Source organism: Chenopodium quinoa, unplaced genomic scaffold, assembly GCF_001683475.1.
Source record: "Chenopodium quinoa cultivar QQ74 unplaced genomic scaffold, ASM168347v1, whole genome shotgun sequence".
In the NCBI taxonomy this organism is placed as follows: Eukaryota; Viridiplantae; Streptophyta; class Magnoliopsida; order Caryophyllales; family Amaranthaceae; genus Chenopodium; species Chenopodium quinoa.
The window spans coordinates 170,476-176,354 of NW_018744813.1; positions in this window are offsets into that span (position 1 = coordinate 170,476).

The following is a 5,879-nucleotide window of genomic DNA, read 5'->3' on the forward strand; positions in this document are numbered from 1 at the left end:
TAACCCCATAATGCGAAGTGTAGTTTATTCGGCCAGTCTTTGTAATTTTTTACCATTTTCTTAATGATGACTATTATGTTTTCATTTGCCGACTCTACAGCTCCATTCATTTGAGGTCTGTATGGGGATGAGTGATGGTGTTTACTTTATAACGAGTTAAGAGGGTCTTGACTTCAGCTTTGAATTGAGATCCTTGATCACTAATTAGTTCATGTGGAACTCCATATCTACAAAAAATATTTCATTCGAGAAACTTTACGACATGTTTAGATGTGATATTCACGTAAGAAGCAACCTCAATCCACTTAATAAAGTAATCAATGGAAACTAATACATACTCGTGCCTTCCTGATCCTGTTGGAGAGACTTTTCCAATTATGTCAATTCCCCAAGTCGAAAAAGGCCAAGGGAAACTGAGATTGTGTAGTTCGGATGGTGGAAGGTGTTGTAAATTGGCGAACATTTGGCACTGTGGACATTTTTTAACATATTATATGTAATCATGTTCCATAGTGGACCAATAGTACCCTTGTCGTGAAATTATTTTTGAAAGCATTTACCATTCATGTGAGGTCCACAAACACCTTTGTGAGTATTTTCCACAAGGCGTGTGGCTTCCAGTTGACCTATACATAGTAAGCTTTGACCAATATGACCTTTTTTGCATAATTGACCATTTATTAGACCATATTGGGCCGCAAGTGTTCGTTAGGCTCGTTGATCTTTCGACGAAGTAATTTCGGGATATGTGCCATGAGTAATATATTGGAGGATATGATCATACCAAGGATTGTCTCCTTCAATATCATTTATTTCCTCTATTGTGTTGCAATATGCTGATTCTTCTCTTCTATCAACGCATAATGGCATCATATTTAAGTGATCTTGAATGTTGATCATTGAGGCTAATTTTGCTAGCGCATCGGCAAATTGATTGTCATCCCTTGGGAGATATTTAAAATCAATATGTTCAAATTGCTCGACGAGTTGCTCTAGGTGTGCTTGGTATAATATCATTGTGGAGTTCTTTATTTTTCATTTTTTAATATATGATTTATAATCAAACTGGAGTCTCCATATACCTCTAATTTTTGCACACCTATGCTAGTCGCTGCTTCTAGTCAAATAATGCACGCTTCACATTCTGCGGCATTATTAGTAACCTCAAAATCTAATTTAACAGAGATTGGAGTATGCTCCCTTAGGACTTATGAGTAACACTCCTACGCCACATCCTTTTTGATTGGACGCACCGTCGAAGTACATTACCCATTTGTCATCTTGTGTCATGAGAATCTCTTCATCCGGAAGATAAGTAGTTTCTGCATGACTTGTTTGAATTGGATGTTGCGCCAGAAAGTCAGAAATTACTTTTGCTTTCATTAATTTTTAAGGAATATATTTTAGCTCAAATTCAGCCAACATTAACAACCACTTAGATATCCTTTCTTGTATGAGTGGTACGGTTCTTAAAACAAATACTTTATCGGATTTTGTTGAGAAATCACATGAGTAGTGTGTGGTAACATATAATGTCGTAAGTTTTTGGTTGCCCACACTAATGCTAGGCTTGTCTTTTCCAAGGTGCTATATTTTGTTTCGTATTGGATGAATTTCTTACTTATATAATATATTGCACGTTCCACTTTTTCAACCTCTTCTGCTAACATGGCCCCTATGGTTGTATCTGTAACTGTAATGTATAGCCTAAGAGGTAGTGTGGGTACTGGTGGTGCTAAAATTGGTGGACTTTTGAGATAATGTTTGATTTTCTCAAAGGCCTTTTGGCATTGATCGTCCCATTCATTTTTCTCCTCTTTTTTCAATTTTTTTTTTAAATATTGGCTCATAAGTCATAGTCAATTTGTTGATAAATCGACTAATGTATTGTAATTTGCCAAGGAATCCCCTAAGTTCTTTTTCTGTTTGAGGGGGAGGCATGTCAACAATTTCCTTCAATTTAGAGGGATTGATCTCGATGCCACGTGTGCTTCTTACATATCCGAGTAACTTACCAGAAGTTACTTCGAAGGCGCATTTTTGTGGATTCAATCGCATTTTATATTCTTTTATGCGAGTGAAAAATTTGCGTAAAGCTTTTATATGTCCCATTCTATCTTTGGACTTCACGATCATATCATCCACATACACTTCAATTTCTTTATGCATCACATCATGCAAAAGAGTCGTAGCCGTTGTTTGGTACGTAGCTCATGCATTTTTTAAACCAAATGGCATGACTCTGTAACAATACGTACCCCAAGGGGTAATAAAGCATGTCTTTTCTTTATCTTCTTTTGCCATTAAAATTTGGTTGTAACCTGTGTATCCATCCATAAAGGATAACATTGCATGTTAAGCCATGTTATCTACTAATATATCAATATGTGGTAGAGGAAAATCGTCTTTAGGGCTAGCTTTATTCAGATCCCTAAAGTCGACACACATGCGAACTCGTCCATCCTTTTTAGGGATTGGAACGATGTTCTCTACCCATTATGGGTAATTATATACGCGAATAAAACCGGCGTCCAACTGTTTTTGTATTTCTTCTTCTAATATTTAATGCGACATCAGGTTTCATTCGTCGAAGTTTTTGTTTTACTGGTTTATAAGTAGGGTTCAAGGGAATGGTATTTTCCGCGATTTCCCTATCTATTCCAGGCATGTCCTTGTATGACCAAGCAAACACATCTTCGAATTCTTTGAGCGTCGATATGAGGGTCGATCGCTCTTCTGGATTTAGAGTTAAGCCAATTATCACTTGTCTCTTATTTTCGTTAGTTCCTATATTAACTATTTCAGTTTCTTCAACGATAGGGTTCTTTTGTTCTCGTTCATTCATCCATGCTCAAAAGTTTTGTTTGAAGGGGTGATCAACGAAGTAGGGTCAAAAGCTTCATCTTGAATGGCGTTTTGATTGGTCATTGTTGCGACATGATTTTGCTCTAGTCCAAATAGAAAGTTAAATGCTTGCCTATCATAGCACCCTAGAGTTGGGTGTTTCGATTTTACAATACTAACATCGTCATCAAAGAAGTAGAAATCATGAAATATTTCAAATCCAGGCTTCTTGATTCCTTCATAAACAAAGGGTTTTGGAAAGTCGAAGCATGGGTAATCTTCTCCCTCCCTAATGAATTGTCCATTAAGGGTTTGTTGATAGGATTGGAGTAAAGTGATTGTCCCTTTCTTATTATTGTCTCTACGTGCTTTTTTTTTTCATTGTGAGACTCCAATTCTTCTTTGGTTGGTTTATATCCCAATCCAAAGGATAAGCTTTTCTTTGGGATAGGAAGTAAGAGAGATTTCTTCATTCCTATTGCCAAAGGCATCCCAGAAAAGTAACTACTCTTGAGCAAGATGTTTACTATCCGAGTGGAATATGGATCAAGCTTGAACGGTTCTTTAATGTTTTCATTCATTTCAATTGTGAAGATTGGCTCCACGACAAATCCCCAGATTTCCTCTTCATCATTATCATGGTTTATTTCTAAGAGTGATTGATCATTTATTGCTATTTTGAGTGGAGAAGCATGTATAGTCATAGGAAGCCCTTGATAGTTCAACCGAATCATTTTATTAAGTGAGGATGGTATTTGTAGGGAAGATTTCAAGCATTAATCCCCTTGCTTGAACCCCACTGTGATCATACACTAAAGTACGGTGGCGTCCAAAGGGAAAGAAGATAGAGCAAAAGAATCGCCACAAGTTTTAGGAACTTGTAAACCGTTCACATGGTGAAGGTTACACCCCTTAACGATCCAAGAGATCGTCAACTCCATAAGGTCTTGAACCAAATAGGGTTCGGGATGAAGGTACAAATCCAACATAAAAGAGATTGAACCTGCCCTAATAATAGGCCTCTACTTTTATCTGATCGTATTCATGTGCGCTTTCGACTAACATGCAATCAATAGGATTAACCCTAAACCTGTTTATCTATGTTGGTTGAATTTTATGCACAAATAAATCTATTATTGGCGATCACTTGAATTATAATCATATTAACCTTAACAAGATTATTAATTATCTTATTAAGCGTGATTACAAGTACAAATTCCCTTTAAACATGCATAAAAGGCGTGATCAAGCAATAACAATAAATATGACCAAGCAACATAATAATAATCATCATAATAACAATCATATTAATCATAATAATAATCATGTTAAAGCAAAGCAAGATCCTAGGCATGATACTAACAAGATTAATAACAAACCCTAGCATGTCACTAAACAATAAAAATCAAAGCTTTAACCCTAACATGATACTAACATGAATAAATATTAGGAAGTAAAAAAAAGGCATCATAACAACCATGTTAAGTATTAAAGTTACTCTAGCCATGATACTAGGAATTATAAGGACAACCTAAGCATGATTTCTACATCATAATCTCAATTAAAACCATTAAAGCACTTACTTTGATGCCTCGTACCTCTTTTTAATAACAAAATACACACGTTAGTATCTTCAAGGAAAATAATAAACAACAATTAAATTAAATAATGGAAATAGAGATTTTGGACCAAACCTTCAGAAATTAAACCTTTCACGTCTAGGGCGAAGGCAATTTCGAATATGGCTAGGTGTATCCAGATCAAATGAATGCGGAATTTTTATATTCCAGAAAAGGTTGTTTAGAAAAGAGAGAGAGTAATTAATCAAGAGAATTGATGAGAGTTGGTGAAAACTGGTTTTTTTTAATGAAAACTGGTTATCCAAAACGGAGTTTTTAGTACGTTATTTATAAAAAAAACAGCCAAAAAGATAAATATCAAAACAGAGTCTGGCGCTGATAAAACTGAACCGGTGCCAACGCTGGCCATTGGCGCCAGGCGCCAAGCGTAGCGCCAGGCGCTATAGCTGGCGTTTGGCGCTGATCTGGAAAATCACGCGTTTTCTTAAAATCAGATAAAAATTGTCGTATAGGAAGATAAAATCGTATTTCCCTCAAAATTTCTCTTTGATTTTAATTAAAACTCTAATAAGTCAACAAAAGTCAATTTATCAATGGTAATTAAATTAGGAATGATAAATCTATATTAGGCCCTCCCCTAGATCATTGGGCCGCATATAAGGCTCAAACCGGGCCTAGTTCAGTAATTTGGCCATAACTTCCTCAATATTCATCGGAATTGGTCTTATAATATATCGTTGGAAAGCTCTTTTCAAGCCCCATCCAACTACACTACCATTGGACCCATATCATGGAGCAAACAAATGGATTGGCTGTTTTCTTAAAATAAGTTTTAAAAAACAAAGAGAAGAGAAAAGAAATTAAAACTATCCGCAACACTAAACTTTCCACACTTTCACTTTATTCGATTATGATTTGACGTGAAAGGTACTCATCACTGGGTTTGGTTTTGGGGAGTGAAGCCCCCACTTTGACTGAGTTTGGAGAAACGCAAGTTTCGAAAACAAAAGTCAAAGTAGCGATTGGGACGGAGAATGATTCAGAACGTTCTGCGATCCTAAATCATTCTTGTAACGCTGATACCTGCAAACTAGTGTTAGTTAAAAAGATAAAAGAGTTAAGAGACGTGTATCTTGCACCGTCGAGCACACGTCTCTGAATGTAACCGATTTGTTGCTGCTTTAATGTTGTTTTAATGACCTCCTGCCAAGAGAATGTCATCCCGCATGAAAACCGCTACGCTTGTAACTGCTTCCAATATAGAAGATTGCTTCACTTGAAACTATCCTCCTCCGCTTTGATAATATTCCACGTCCAAGGGAATATCATAAAAGATTGCTTCGCTTGAAACAATCCCCAACCGCATTGATAATATTCCACGTCCAAGGGAATACTATCGAAGATTGCTTCGCTTGAAACAATCCCCATCCGCACTGATAATACTCCACGTCCAAG